The following is a 16,570-nucleotide window of genomic DNA, read 5'->3' as shown; positions in this document are numbered from 1 at the left end:
ACTCCTTCAGCTCTCTCAGCACCCTCCACTTCGTCTCAAGCTGACAGTGTCGATGTTAACGAGAGAGGGAGGCCAGATCCGACACCCGGACCCTCAATTGTGCACTTGCATGCCTGGCTCCTGACTTCCTAGAGTTCAAGGATCTTAACATCTCCTCAGATTGCAGGGCGATTTTATCACAAGCCTGTGCGCAGAGTACCATCAAGACCTATCTTTTTTTAAGTGGAAGCAATTCTGTTCCTGGAGTGGAGAAAATAATGTTCATCCACTCCAAGCTCCACCTGAGGACATCCTTCCTTATCTACTGTCTTTAGCTAAAGCAGGTCTGGTTTTCTCGTCCATTAAGGTACATCTGGCGGCAATATCCAGATTCAGGAAGAGTTCTAACAAACCATCATTATGTTCATCATCATTGATCAAACAATTCCTTAAAGGGCTATTCTGAGCTTTTCCTCCAGTTCGGCCCCCCACCCCCCTCCGGAGTGGGACCTCAATATTGTTCCGTCCCAACTGTTAAAGAGGCCTTTTGAACCTATTCCCAGGGCGGAGCAAAAGTTTTTAACTTGGAAAGTGGCTATTTTACTAGCTCACTTCAGCCCGCAGAGTCAGTGAGATACAAGCCTTCACGATTATACATCCTTTCTTACAATTCTCTAGAGACGTTATGATGCTTAGAACTAATCCAAAGTTCATCCCAAAGGTGTCTGACCCAATTCCACATCAATCAGCCTGTCAAGCTCAAAACTTTTCCCGGATCCTAAAACTCCGGCAGAGAAGGTATTACATTCCTTAGATGTGACACGGTGCCTTAAGTTTTATCTTCAAAAAACAAGACATACGCAAATCTAGTCAGCTTTTTGTTGCTTATGGTCAAGCCACCTTGGGTCAAGCTGTACCAAAGGCGACTATAGCCAGATGGTTGTCATCTACAATTCTCTTCGGTCACGAAAAGGCTAACAAACCTTGAACAAAGGTTAAAGCACATTCCACCAGAACGATGTCCGCGTCGACTGCCCTTTTCGCTGGAGTGACGCTGGAGAACATTTGCCGAGCAGCTACGTAGGAAAGTGTGCACACTTTTACAAAGCACTACTGTCTGCAGTCTGCAACTCATGATGACACAGCGGTTGGGGGAAGCTGTGCTGCGGCATCTCCTTCACTGAGGTTTGACTTTTTTATGGTCGGTTTTTTCTTTTCTTCATAATTTGACTGTTTTAGGCATACGTATTTCATTATAATGTTCTAATCTTTTCAAATGCTGTCCTAGTCTATAATGTACTATATGAAGGTTTTTAATGCATATGTTATGTAAACATGTTTGTGCTCTATAACCTTCCAGGTTGTGTGGGTATGTTTTCTTTTGTCTCCCACCTTCCTCTAACGACAGACATGATGTCACTGCTTGCTACTCTGATTCAGACATGTGAATCTATGAAAGATACCCAATACTGGATAAGAAAACAAGTTACTTACCTGTAACTACAGTTATCAAGTATTGGTATTTTTCATAGATTCACATGCACCCACCCTCCTCCCCGGCAGGGCAGTTCTTTTTTTATGGATACTTACTTCTCACTTATGCTGGGAAAATCTGAGGAGAACTGCCTGGGCTGGGAAGGTTCTAGAGGGTGAGGACAGCTGATTGGCTGAGGCTACTATTTCAGGTCTTTTTACATAATGAGGTAGATAGGCTGCTAAGTTTTGGGCCTAGTTAGGCCTTTTAGTCTCTTCCAGCCTACTACAAGAAATTTTTAGGCACTGCTATTGTATATATTTTTACTGTGGGACTCCCGCCTCGACGACTGGGAATGATTCATGCATGTGAATCTATGAAAGATACCAATACTGAATAACTGTAGTTACAGGTAAGTAACTTGTTTTCTTACCTGAGCTAACTAACATACCCACCCGCAATGCACTGCTTTTGACCTCTCATATTGCATCACTCATGACATGATAATTGACATTAGTGACGACCTCTCGAATGACAGCACTTTGAGCAACCCCTATTCATCCATTGGTGTGTTGCCTTTCACATTGTTTCAGGCAATACAGCACGGGACAGACACTCTGTCAGTTACATTCTGCTATTGGCTAACTTTACTTTGAGACTGCATTTTACATTTGTTACAAGGAGCACATTGCAAACAGTTGTTCCCTTTATTGCCGGGGGCTCACTGCCTTTTGTATTGACTGAGGATTTGATTTGATATTATAGGATTTGTAGAGCGCACGAATGCCCGCGGGCGTCTTGGCGGAGGAGGAGAAAACATTTTTGCTTTTTCCCAGGTGTTTTATTTGTCTAATTATTTTTGTATTGGCGAGGGCGATGCAGCTGCCGCAATATTTTATAAAAACAGGACTAAACCAGCATTGCCGAAGCCAAAAGGCTGGAAGCCAGCACCAGATAAATTGGCTTTGTCCATGTTATTTTTTTTTTGGGTTCCATGCCTATCATCCTACCATTCTGTTTCTTATCCTTCGGTGAGCTGTTTCAGTGTAATAATTCATCCCATGTAAATCACATAGGCTGTAACCTGTGAGACCTTTTGAAAATCAACCATCTCTGTGATAACTGGGTTGGTTGCAGACTGGTTATGTTGAAATCGTTGTTGGTTTCTTTTCAATGTGTTGTAAGGTGCATGTTTACACTACATCTTTACCTATCGGGTCCCCACCGCCCCTGTCGGGTCCCCACCGCCCCTGTCGGGTCCCCACCGCCCCTGTCGGGTCCCCACCGCCCCTGTCGGGTCCCCGCCGCCCCTGTCGGGTCCCCGCCGCCCCTGTCGGGTCCCCGCCGCCCCTGTCGGGTCCCCGCCGCCCCTGTCGGGTCCCCGCCGCCCCTGTCGGGTCCCCGCCGCCCCTGTCGGGTCCCCGCCGCCCCTGTCGGGTCCCCGCCGCCCCTGTCGGGTCCCCGCCGCCCCTGTCGGGTCCCCGCCGCCCCTGTCGGGTCCCCGCCGCCCCTGTCGGGTCCCCGCCGCCCCTGTCGGGTCCCCGCCGCCCCTGTCGGGTCCCCGCCGCCCCTGTCGGGTCCCCGCCGCCCCTGTCGGGTCCCCGCCGCCCCTGTCGGGTCCCCGCCGCCCCTGTCGGGTCCCCACCGCCCCTGTCGGGTCCCCACCGCCCCTATCGGGTCCCCACCGCCCCTATCGGGTCCCCACCGCCCCTATCGGGTCCCCACCGCCCCTATCGGGTCCCCACCGCCCCTATCGGGTCCCCACCGCCCCTATCGGGTCCCCACCGCCCCTATCGGGTCCCCACCGCCCCTATCGGGTCCCCACCGCCCCTATCGGGTCCCCACCGCCCCTATCGGGTCCCCACCGCCCCTATCGGGTCCCCACCGCCCCTATCGGGTCCCCACCGCCCCTATCGGGTCCCCACCGCCCCTATCGGGTCCCCACCGCCCCTATCGGGTCCCCACCGCCCCTATCGGGTCCCCACCGCCCCTATCGGGTCCCCACCGCCCCTATCGGGTCCCCACCGCCCCTATCGGGTCCCCACCGCCCCTATCGGGTCCCCACCGCCCCTATCGGGTCCCCACCGCCCCTATCGGGTCCCCACCGCCCCTATCGGGTCCCCACCGCCCCTATCGGGTCCCCACCGCCCCTATCGGGTCCCCACCGCCCCTATCGGGTCCCCACCGCCCCTATCGGGTCCCCACCGCCCCTATCGGGTCCCCACCGCCCCTATCTGTGCAACCATTCAACAACTGGTTCAAATATGTTCTCACAATGTTTCAAGCTTTATTACAAATGTCACACAGATGTTAATATTTCACTTCTGTTCTTGGATTTGTCACATATTTGAAGGTGCTCTCATGTGATAAAGAAAAAGGCGGCGCCATAAAACAAATATGCCTAGGATCACACAATTTGAGACCAGTTCACAGGTAAAGTACATTAGTTAGGTCGAGTAACATTTTTATGATTTTTCGAGCCCTGACTACGTTGACAGAACCAAACCAATTAGTAAGACAACGTTTTGCTGCTTTTTCCAAACCCTGTAAAAAGAAAGGTCTACCCAAGTCTGGTAGTGCTAGGATCGTTGGGTCCATCCCGACATACTTTGCTAAAGCTAGGACGACTCCTAGAGCCCACTCAATTAAGGAGCGTTCTTGGCTTTTCTGGGGAAGGTCCTAGTAGCTGAAATATGCAAAGCAGCTACTTGGTACACATTACTTACTTGCAAAACTTTACTATGTGGATGTGCTAACTCGCCAACATGCTAATACTGGTCAGGCTGTGCTCCGCGCTCACTTTCAATCAGCTGCGGTACCCACAGGCTAGCCACCTCTGTCTAAGCATAGCATATGTATCTACAGCCTCACATGCCTTGAACAAACTGTTTACCCTGTACGTATCTGTTCGTGGCATGCAGTGCTGTAGATTAACATGAGCCCACCCTCCTCCCCGGACACCTATGGCATGTGCTGTGTCTTTTGCCACATTCCATCTTCATCCACGATCCATGAAAGCAATCTAACAAGGGAGCTGATGGCCTTCAGTATTAGCAGCCAGAAGAGGAGTTGCAGTACCTCATGACTCTTTAATATTCTACTGGTGGTCTGTATTGTGCAGAGATCTGATTGACTGCCAATACTTCAACCAGGCAGTGATGCCTTAGCAGAGGGGAAAAAAATGAAGCAAAAGGGGCAGGGTAGTAATAAATGATGGCCCTGGAAACCTCGCATACCAGCTCCCGCCGAGCAAGAGCAAACAGTAAATCTGCTCTCCGTGGGTGGGAGTCGGATAACTGCTCCCACTTGCTGTGAGCAGGCTTAATATTGTTCCCTGTGCACAGGGAGTAGCATTTTTGGCGACTCCCTGCATGCAGGAGCAATGATGGCCACTGCTCAAGGCGGGTACCGTGTGGGCATTGGGCTCCACCCCCCCCCCCCCCCCCCCCCCCCCCCATACCCTCCCCTCCTATACAGTGCTCACTGGGTACCCTCAGTGGACACCAGGGACACCCATCCTTAGTTTGCTGGGCCCCAGGGAATGTGGTCCCTGTGGCCAATACCCGACTGGGGAAGGGGAGGACTGTGCAGCTCCTCCTCCAATAATTGGACTGGGGAATGGGTTCCTGGGGCCAAATTTGACCCGGAGTGGAGGGGGTTGCACGACACTCCTTCCCTATTTAAAAACAAAATGTGCAAAACTGCACTCTTATTATAGGGGCAGATGAGATTCTGTTCTTGCCCTGATTCTCATTTCATTCCGCAGCTGTAATGTAGAATACAGACTAGAGATTTGCAAGGTAGCACTTACTAATTAGCCAGCAGAAAGTACTGCAGTTGGGTAGACACTTAGTGCAATATTGTGGACTATTGTTGTAGCCCTTTTCTAGCCCTGATGCTAATTTTACAGAAATTAAACCTCACTGGAAAGCACTAACATTGATAAACCTAGCATTACCCCAGGTGGAAGCTCCTCTTCTGTAAAGGACAAATGATCCTAACTTCCTGGGCTTGGCAAAGCAAGTGTTTTCTCAGCAATTCCCATAATGAAAATTGAATTAAAATCTTTGGTGAAGGTGAATGCATTGTTGATCTATCGGAGCGCAGTCTATAGTGACTGCGACAAGTGGATTCTTTCTTGGCCTCTCCCAGTGAAAGAGACCGTGGTTCTCCCTTTAAATGACTAAAAGTATGCAAAAGTGCAAAATCACCTGGTGGCATCGGCCATTTGGCCCCGCCCGGTCCACCCTAGTAGTATACAGCCACTCGCACACCACTTACACACCCTTGCAGCCACACGCACACCCACTCACAAAGGTTTCAGGTTAGTTAGGAAATACACGGACGTTATAGTTGGAAATAGTTTAAAAAAATAATCCACTGGGGGGAAAAAAGGCTACAGGGACGTTCTAGTTGGGCTCCGATTTCACTTGTACAAAGCCATTGAAATTAAGCAGTTGTAGCTATCCAGTATTGGGGTATCTTACATAGATTCACATGCCTGAATCATTCCCCGTAGTCGAGGCAAAAGTCCCACGGTAAAAAATATATACAATAGCAGTGCCTAAAAATTTCTTGGAGTAGGCTGGAAAAGACTAAAAGGCCTAACTATGCCCAAAACTTAGCAGCCTATCTACCTCATTATGTAAAAAGACCTGAAATAGTAGCCTCAGCCAATCAGCTGTCCTCACCCTCTAGAACCTTCCCAGGCAGTTCTCAGATTTTCACCGCACTTTGTGTGTAAGGGAGTCTCCCTAAGTGCCTACTCAGTTTTTGTCTCTCTTTTCTTCAAAATGTCTGAAAAGAAGGCTCTTTTCAAGGCTTGTGGAACCTGTAATAAGAAGAGGGTCCATGTGGATGACCAGCACTCTGACTGCATCTTTGGTCTACACCCCTCACATGTTGTGACGGATTGTATAATTTGCCGTACCTTCCCTACTAAAACTATCAGGGATAGAGAGGCAAGGGTTCTTTTATGGTTAAAATCATCTTCCACAGATGAGGACAAGGCCTCTACCTTCAGCAAGAGAGCCAGATCCAGAGAGAGCTCTTCTCCTGAGAGGAAGAAAAAATCTAAACCCTCTCAGAGCCTCAGAACCCTCAAAGAGTACCTAGTCTCAATCAAGACTGTCAACTGTGGGTACAGTCCAGACTAAGACTGTTTTTCTGGTGTCTCCTCATACTACTACTTTGAATTCTACCTCTTCAACTTCTTCTGCAACGGTCACCACTTCAGCTATTACTTCTCCTTTCATGTCTGCTAAAATTTCATCGTCGCCTATAAAGCCTTCATCGCCGAAAATCCAATTGCTGTTAAAATCATCGTCGACTGTCCCGTCGACGACTGCTCGTTCGACTACGATCCCAACAGCCACGCCGACAAAGACCCAGTCGACGAAAACAACAAGCCCGTCGACGAAGGATTCGTCGACTAAGACGCCATCGACTGCCTCGTCGACGACCACACCGTCGACAACCGCTCCGTCGACGGTAAAACCATCGGTAGTCCCGTTGACGTAAATTCCAGTGACGACACCGCATTCAATAACAAGCTCTTCGTCATTCTACTACAAAAGCAATGGCATCAGCTAAACTGTTGCTCAACACACCAACAAGAGTGCAGTATACCCGTTTTCAGATGAACTTATCAAAGACAGGACTACTCTCACATTTCTCCACTTTTACCATCACACATTTTGGAGACCTATATGGAGGATGATTCTGATGACAAAGAAGCGGATGAAGGCCCTTTTGGGGTTGCCTGTCACCCTTTACAATTGACCATTAAGTATCAAGAGGAGGACGATGAGCAAGAGCATTACGACAACGAGGACTTGTCAACGCCATATCATTCGCACCATACAAGACCTCCACGTTCAGAAGTCATCTGCCACCTAATTTGATACAAGACTTACAAGCCATGTTGGCAGACTATCGCCAGAGGTTTCCTCCTACTCCAGTTGCACCAATTGTGCTGCCTGTGCCAGTTGAGATGCCAAGGCCTCCTTCACCGCAAGCGCCTTTGTCGCCAAGGCAGGATGCAAACCCTACACCCCAAGGCGACACGGATAACTTCTCCTGAAGAGGATGATGGCAGGGAAGAGGGCGAGTGTCCAGACGTTACACCTACGGATCCGTGGGATGATTGTCATTCCCATGCCTTCAACGCCTACACTGCACCCGTCAGATTCTCCGCCTGAGGATATTGGCAGATTTCATAACATTATGCAACGTGCGGCTACCAGATTTGAATTGCCTGTCACAGTGGAGCAGTCTGACTGCTGTGTGCATGACTTTAGGGAGGGATATCGAAAGATTACCAGGGCTATCCCAATTATTGACTACATATGGAAGGAGGGCCTCAACATCATGAAAACACCCACTTCCATTCCGGCTGTCCTTCCAAGAATTGAGAAGTATCGCGCGCCACCTGATACTCCATCTTGTTTAATAGGACACCCTCGGCCGGACTTGGTCATATCTCAAGCGGCACAACAGAGGTCCAAGAACCCTTCAGCTCCGATTTCAACGCCACCTGACAAGGAAGGCAGGAGACTGGATGCAATAGGGAAAAAGTTCTCTGCAAACGCAGCAGCCTCCATTAAGGCAGCTAATTTGTTAGCAATTATGGCCCGTTATGACAGACAAATGTGGTCAGATCTGTCAGAATTCCTCGATCTGATCCCGGAGGATCGCCAACAGGAGGCACGCAAAATCGTGCTTGAGGGAGAAAGTGCGGCATCGGAGATCATTGATTGCGCCCTTGATATATCAAACACCAATTTTAGGCAATTTGCGGGAGCAGCAGTCCTCAGGCGTCATGGTTGGCTCAAGGCTACCTCCTTCAGACCTGAGGTCCAAACGCAGATTTTGGACATGGCGTACGATGGGGACTCGCTCTTTGGCAAACACATAGATGATGCTTTGCTTGCTATCAAACTGATACGAACACTGCCAAATCACTAGGTACCCTACAATACAGGAGAGGATCCATTAGAGGAGCAAGGGACCGTGGTTACTCCTCCAGGGGAAATTATTCCAACCAGCAAAATAGACAGTACCAGTCTCAGTACAAGCAACCGTACTATCAATCATCCTACAGACAGCCTGCCTCTGGTAGTTTCTCTCGTCAGGGAGGGAAACTGCGCTCAAACAATCAAGGGCATGATTCCAACAAGCGCCAAGGAGTTTTGCTGGATGTCAGCCATTCATCCTCCCCTGCCCGTGGGCGCCAAGATTTCCGCCTTTTACCAACAGTGGCGGAGCATAACTTCAGATCAGTGGGTCCTGGATCTTGTCAGGAATGGATACTCTGGAGTTTTTGCAGAAACCACCAACAGTGCCGCCCAGGGGTCCCCCTCCCCCTCGTCTTCACTTATTATTCAAAGAGGCCTTAAAGATGCTACACAAGAATGCGATAGAACGAGTTCCCTCCACTCAAAAAGGGAAAGTATTTTATTCTCGCTTCTTCCTTGTAGAGAAAAATTCAGGAGAGTGGCGGCCAATTTTGGATCTGCTCAACAAATATCTGAAGAAACAGAGTTTTCGCATGGTAACACTAACAGATATTCTGAATTGTCTCAACAAAGAGGACTTTATGGCTTCTCTGGACCTGGAAGACTCCTACTTCCACATCCCTATTCATCAAACACCGCAAATTCCTGAGGTTTGCAGTGGCTGGCGCCCACTTTCAATTCAAGGTGCTCCCATTCGGCCTGAAATCAGCACAGAGGATATTTACCAAGTGTTTAGCCCCGGTAGCGGCCATGCTGAGGTCACATGGGAATGCAAGTTTTCCCGTACCTCGACGACTGGCTCCTAAAAGGACCATCGAAGAACTCCACAAAGGAAGCGGTCAAGAGTTCCCTCTCTCTGTTCTCCAATCTGGGACTGACCCTCAATGCAAACAAATCTCAGCTTCAACCCCGGCAGGAATTAACCTTTCTGACATGATAATTGACATTAGTGATGACATCTCGAATGACAGCACTTTGAGCAACCCCTATTCATCCATTGGTGTGTTGCCTTTCACATTGTTTCAGGCAATACAGCACGGGACAGACACTCTGTCAGTTACATTCTGCTATTGGCTAACTTAAATTTGAGACTGCATTTTACATTTGTTACAAGGAGCACATTGCAAACAGTTGTTCCCTTTATTGCCGGGGGCTCACTGCCTTTTGTATTGACTGAGGATTTGATTGGATTTGATTTTATTATGGGATTTGTAGAGCGCACGAATGCCCGCGTGCGTCTTGGCGGAGGAGGAGAAAACATTTTTGCTTTTTCCCAGGTGTTTTATTTGTCTAATTTTTGTATTGGCGAGGGCGATGCAGCTGCCGCAATATTTTATAAAAACAGCACCAGATAAATTGTCTTTGTCCATGTTAGTTTTTTTTGGGTTCCATGCCTATCATCCTACCATTCTGTTTCTCATCCTTCGGTGAGCTGTTTCAGTGTAATAATTCATCCCATGTAAATCACATGGGCTGTAACCTGTGAGACCTTTTGAAAATCAACCTTCTCTGTGATAACTGGGTTGGTTGCAGACTGGTTATGTTGAAATCGTTGTTGGTTTCTTTTCAATGTGTTGTAAGGTGCATGTTTACACTTTTTTTTTAAATCTTTTATTGCATTTCTTTTATGAAAGTACATGAACGAAAGGTGGCACATCGGTATTACAGAAGAAACATGTCATACCACATCTGTTTACCATACATATTAATGAAAGAAAATAGGGAGGAAGAGCGTAACATGACTAGGATGTTAGACATAGCCGCACCAAAACGCACATTTACAACAACAGTTCGTTAGGATAACATATGCTGCCGCTCCTGTCCTGCAAAACAAACGTCTAGGTAAGGGTACCCACAGCAATAAACTGTCGAGTCAGGAGGAAGTGGACGCCCTAGTGGACTGATAAGTGGATGCCCAGCAGGCCAGGTTTGGTACAACGTTGCCAGCGGGTGACAACCCATTCTAAAGGAGTATTGAAGGGGGAAAACAGGACATTATAGGGGCTACAGCATGTGAGGATGTGAGTATCATTTGTCAATGTCTCCCGATTCTAGGGCGTGTCTCCGGTTTTGGTCCCAAAAGAAACGCTCCTGTCCTTGGGGATAGTCGTGATCGTACACTCGGTCGCCTTCATGGCTACCGAGTAAAGCGCAGATAGATCTGCAAAGTAATCCATAATCAAGACCCGCCCATAACGACAAACATGTAATGAAATTAGGGCCTGAAAATTGAAGTAAATTAAAGCAAACAGGATGGGGTACGGGTAAGGGCGGGCATATGCGGTGCGGTGTCTTCAGTGGAGGTGCATGTTTACTAATGCTGTATTTTGAGTCTCTTGAAATGGTTTATAATTGGTCACAAATGCCTTGCAATAGTTGGTATGGAGATTATTATTTCATACAGCAGGCTGGTCATTTTGCTCTGCCACTTGAAAGTATGATCTGTGATGTGGATTTTTGGGCTCCTCGTTTCAACCTGCTTAGTGGTCCTTGTCATTTTTCACAAGGTTGGGTACTGCAGAATTTAGTGTTTTAAAACGATCCAATCTAAAATTACCACAGTTTTGTAATTCCACTTGTATAAATCGCATGGTTTCGCGAGAGTTTCCTCATTTAATTTGAAAGCATCCATCCACCTGACCGGTTTAATTTTTAAAAAAGTTTTTTTTTTTTTACTTGCAGTGATCATTGGGCTGTCAAGCCACATTAGGAAATCTCGCTAGCCCAGGTGTGCTAGTCTGTGCCAGTACTTCAGGATCCTGGACGTGGGCCTTCTGAGACTCTACTTAAATCCAGAATTGTTCACTCGTCATTATTTGGCTTCTTGGTGAAGTCATAGCCAGGTAAACATTTTAACATTTGTTGTTGGCACCACAGAAACTATCTGAATAGCTTCAATGTGATTAAAACTAAATGTTGAATGTGTGTTTGGCATATTGCATCCATTGAGGCATGAGCAAGATCTCAATACCTCTGCGTGTCCGTAGGTGGCGCTGTGGGTCCGCCCCGACATCGCTTCAGGAAATGATGTGCGGAGCCAATATACATGCCACCAGACCCGGATCCAAAGCTCCCCAACTTCTCTTTAAGACTCCCATTACCTCGTAAAATTGTAAAACCATATCCAAGAGAAATGTCACCAAGCACCAAAAAACTCTGCGATAGGACTGCATTAAGTTGAAAGTTGGATTCCCCTGCCAGACCCAGAAGTTATTGGAGCTGTTCCAGGGATTGTCCTTCATCTTAAAGTTGTATGGTAAGATGAAAAATTGAATAAAAAACCAAATCTGAGCTACTGGCACTCACTCTCCTGAGACACTTGCAGTCTAAGTTGGTCGACGTCTGAGCCTATCCTGTTGTGCACAACCACAGTTTCCAGGGTTGTCTCCCACTCCAAAACCGATCGAGTTCCGAGACCCCATGCTCCAACTCTTCGGGTCCTTGCCCCCTCCCTCTGGCAATCCTTCCGGCCCAGTGAAACAGAGAGGCACTCTTTCTGGAATACCGCTGAAAGGTTCTCCCTTAGCTTCTTGGATCCTTCGAGCCCACCACGGGACTGACTCCGCCTCTAGCGCCTAGGTCCATGTCTGTTCTCAAAATTCGACGCCCATGATGACTTGGAAGATGAGATACCTGTTGTACTCTGATTCAGGGCAGGTTCAACCTCGACTGAGGCTGCACCCATCCACTGTTCGGGGCACAGCTTCTCAACCGGGGCCTTCACAAGGGAGAGCATATACTCTACATTCCCTGTTTGGCATTGACAATTACGATGCCTGTGATGAGGTTGGCTAGCCATACCATGAAAAGAAATGGTGCTATGAGTTACGAGAGGCTGGTGGCTTTGATACTCTCCCCTGAGTTATGGTTCCTGTCTCCCCCTGGTCTGCCACAGAGAAGTATTTCTTACGCCATGGTAATGGGTAGGGCAAACTAATTTCTTGACCTCCGGCTCCTTGCCTTGGAGATCTAGACCAATCCTCTAACACAAGTCCTTCAGCCGGAGAAAACACCCACTGAGCCTTTCTTACTGTTTAATGAAGCCTTCTCGTCCATCAGTTTGGTGCTTCAATATTTAAATGCTAGCTACGTACTGGGGTGCTATGACGCAGCACAGTATACAAGTTGTGGTTTGGGCACCAAATATGACATTGTTATCAGTGTCGTCCTATACTGCCATGCTTCAGTCAACCATCTATTCCGGCGATATCTTGAAGGAAATGCCGTTTGACTTGACTGGACTTGACGGTGTGAAGACCAGGCAGACTGGCCTAAAGCCCAGGGAGTGTGCCATGGCCTTACTTTAATTGACCCGCTCATCTGCCCCACCTTGTACAACTCATCCGTGCTCCTGCTCCTTTGGCTGCTTTGGTAGAAGTACCCCATACATCCTGCCAATCCAACCTCCCCAAGGTATCCAACAGTTTTAAGGCTGTGGTGCCCACAGCCCCACCTGCATAAACCCCTTTAACGTACCCTTGGTGGAGCATAGCCACCTAGTTGGATGCAGGATCCAACGATACTTGCCAGGTTGGCAGGCCATAATATCCGGCAGGTGGGCAAGGATATTCCACCCTTCAATCTCTTGTCGCTGCACCTTCCACCATGAACTGACCAGATCTTCATTTTATACGCAGTAAGGGCAAGTCCTTTTGCCCAAAAGGGCTATCAAGAGTGCCTGCGCCAGAAGTAGGACATGGTATTCCTACTATTTGCTGGTGTCCTTGAAGGATGGTGGCCTTTGTGCTCTTTTAGACCTGTTTCCTGCTCACCCTAGCCCTCTTCTTTTTTGCCCTCAACCCTGGAAAGTGGATGGTGGTGTTGGACCTGCAGGCACCTGTTTACATATTCCCAACCTGCAGGCTCATCTGGCACTGCCTGCTGTTTGTGGTAGGGCAGGAGCATTTACAGGTCACTGTGCTCCCCCTGGATCTCATCAGGGCCCATCGAAATTGATGGGGGTGGATGCAGCACACCTTCTTGGGCCAGGGGTGCCATCCCCTACCTCCAGTCCCTTACGCCTGGGAAATATCTGCAGCTACAAAGAAGAGCAAGTTACTGACCTTCGGTAACACTCTCTGTGGTAGAGCCGAAGGCTGAACTGGTCCTACTTGTGTTGCTGATTCCACATGACTTTGGCCATATGAGACGAGATTTGCCGGTGGGTCCGCCATCATAAGTCGGGTTCGCATTTTTGTGCTGACAAAACTATTTTTAACAGATTGTGCTATGGGAGGGGAGCAGAAATTTATTTATTTTTAACATTTAAGCAGCGCGAACAATTGCCCGCAGGCGTCTCGGCGCTGTACTTCTGTTACTCTCCTGAATGATCTTATGAATTTTTCAGAGGTCAAATAACTAAGCATGGGCGAATTTTGCGAATCTCGCGTTCGCGAATTTTGCGGATTTGCGAACTTGCAATTCGCAAAATCCGCGAATTTGCGGATTTTTTTTTGTGTTCGCGCGGGTTTCTGCCAGTTCGCGAGGGTTTTGTACAATTTCGCAAACGCGAACTTACCTGTCGGGTCGCAAGTTTCGCGAACTTGTTGTTTCTACGTGTCCAGCTTGTTTGGGACACTCTTCTTCACCACTGCCACTCTCTGACTACTCATGCCACCCTCGGGCCCACCCATGCCACCCTCTGTTTCATCACAGCACCCTCTGGTTGTCCAGTCAGTGTACATTATTGTGGCAAAGCAAGCACACCTTCCCTGCCTCAAGTGACCTGAATTAATTTGGGGCTGATTAATGTGTCACAGAATATTTTTTTTGCTGGCACCTGCTTCCTTAGTGCTTCCTGATTAGTGATCTTTTGCACTTGCTAAGTGCTTTCATTGTTGCAAAATTAGTTACAACACCTGCCCTGCCCCAACTGACCATAATGAATTAGGGGCTGATTAATGGATTTGAACTTCCAGCCTGGCTCCTGCTTGTCTCCCTTAGCTGTAATTCAGGACCTTTGTGGCATATGTGTAACTATTCTGAGGTTCAGAGCAGGGTCACATAATAGTTGCAACTGGCAACTGAACTCTGGAGGGGCCCCTCAGGAAGCACTACAGGAAATGGCTACTAATGATGAGCCTGAACTTTTGAACCTGGTAAGTAGTTTCAGTTTTGCTCAGATCGTATTTCTGCAATTTTGCGCTTATTCGCGGGGCGCGAAGTTGTACTGGGAAGCCGCGAACTCACGCGAACAGTGCGAGCAAGCCATAAAATCCGCTGCTCGTGGATTTTGCGGGAGATTCGCGAATCTCGCGGATTGCGAATTTACCGAAAATCCGCGAGCGAAATGGATTTTCCGCCCTTGCTTACAAATAACCATGTCTTCAGTTTCTTCCTAAAGGACATGAGATTTGGGCTGGATCTTATGGTTTGCGGGAGTGTGTTCCATAGTTTTGGGGCGACAACTAGGAAACGTCTGTCTCCCCAGTTGACCAGCCTAGTACGTGGCACTACCAGGTCATTCTGTCTTGCTGATCGTAGCGTTCGAGTGGGAATGTATGGGACAAGATGGTTGCTCAAAAATTGAGGCGCTTGATGGTGTAGTGACTTGTAAACGATGCACGGTGTTTTAAATTTCATTCTATTCCTAACAGGAAGCCAATGGAGACTCCTTAAGTTCTCAGCTATTGGCTTGAATTTAGGGATGTTAAGGAGAAGTCTGGCTGCTGCATTTTAGATTGTCTGCATTTTCTTGATAATCCTGACTTGAGCATTAGCGAACAAGCCATTGCAGTAATCCAATGCTGAGGACCAGAGCGCTGACCAATGTCTTGCCCACATTTTTGGGAAGAAAAGGAAGAATCTTCCTGACCAGTCGTAACTTATAGAAGGCAGTGGAGGCCGTCTGATTGGCATGAGCCATGAAATTTAGATTGTCATCAAAGATGACACCCAAATTTCTCACTTTCGTGACCGGTTTGGGTACAGCTCCAAAGGAAGATGGCCACCAAGCTGGGGACCAGCTAGGGCTGAGATGGCCAAAAGTGACCACCTCGGTTTTATCGGAATTTAATTTCAGACAGTTTGCTGACATCCATTTTCCAATGGCCAGCATACCTGTTTTGAAACTTTCCCGCAAACTGTTTCCCCATCATTTCTAACAGCCAGTATCAGCTGTGTATCATCTGCATATGAGGTAAGGTTCATCCCATGCGCTTTGATGGTTTTTGCGAGGTCCGACACATATATATTAAATAGTGTCGGACTAAGGGATGAACCTTGAGGTACCCCACATGGCAGTGATAACTCAGCAGATTCAAACTGGCCCAGTATAACTGCCTGGGATCTCTCTGCCAGAAAAGACGCCAATAGATCTTTTGCTAGGCCGTGCACGCCCATCTTTTCGACACGGTTGACTAAGATCTTATGGTCAACCGTGTCGAAAGCAGCCGATAAATCTAGTAGCACCAATAGTGCTGTGCCACCTTAGTCTCTGATTAATTGGATATCATCCGCCTACTGCCTGGGATCTCTCTGCCAGAAAAGACGCCAATAGATCTTTTGCTAGGCCTTGCACGCCCATCTTTTCGACACGGTTGACTAAGATCTTATGGTCAACCGTGTCGAAAGCAGCCGATAAATCTAGAAGCACCAATAGTGCTGTGCCACCTTGGTCTCTGATTAATCGGATATCATCCGCCGCTTTAATGAGCGCTGTTTCCGTTCCATGAAACTTGCGGAATCCAAATTGTGTTTCGTCGAGCAGATGATATTGCTCGATGAATTCCGCAAGTTGGGTGTTCATGGCTTTCTCGACTATCTTGGCAAGAAAGGGTAAGTTCGCTATGGGCCTGTAATTTTTCAGTTCAGCTTTAGCTAAGCCGGGTTTTTTCAGGAGGGGTTTAAGTAAAGTCTTTTTTAAGTGGTTAGGGAAGATGCCTGTGCGAAACATTAGATTGCTTATTTGGGTGATAACTGGAATGACGGTGTCCATTAGTGAACGAAGGGTATTCAGAGGACAGGGATCCAGAGCTGATCCAGATTTAATAGTTTTAATAATGTCCTGGATTTGATCTTCAGTAACCTCTGCAAAGCAAGAAAAATTATTGCTTGAAGATGGTATATTTATTTTTTCAATGCATTGGTTATCACCTAGGTT

At 47.9% G+C, this 16,570-nt stretch overlaps 1 protein-coding gene across 3 annotated transcripts in view; it reads left to right on the top strand.

The window, feature by feature from the left end:
• UBE2I (ubiquitin conjugating enzyme E2 I) overlaps positions 1–16,570 on the top strand; it is a 154,783-nt gene that overhangs the window by 95,676 nt on the left and 42,537 nt on the right. For 2 of the 3 annotated variants that reach the window (XM_086940583.1, XM_086940584.1), the window contains one exon: positions 11,152–11,312. The exons of the other annotated variant lie outside the window; for it this stretch is intronic. The gene's annotated coding sequence lies outside the window, so the exon portion shown is untranslated. The remainder of the gene's footprint in view (positions 1–11,151; positions 11,313–16,570) is intronic. 3 annotated transcript variants of the gene reach the window in all.

Source organism: Lissotriton vulgaris, chromosome 10 (genome assembly GCF_964263255.1).
Source record: "Lissotriton vulgaris chromosome 10, aLisVul1.2, whole genome shotgun sequence".
In the NCBI taxonomy this organism is placed as follows: domain Eukaryota; kingdom Metazoa; phylum Chordata; class Amphibia; order Caudata; family Salamandridae; genus Lissotriton; species Lissotriton vulgaris.
Note: the sequence above shows the minus strand (reverse complement) of the source record. Positions and strands in the feature narration are given on the sequence as shown.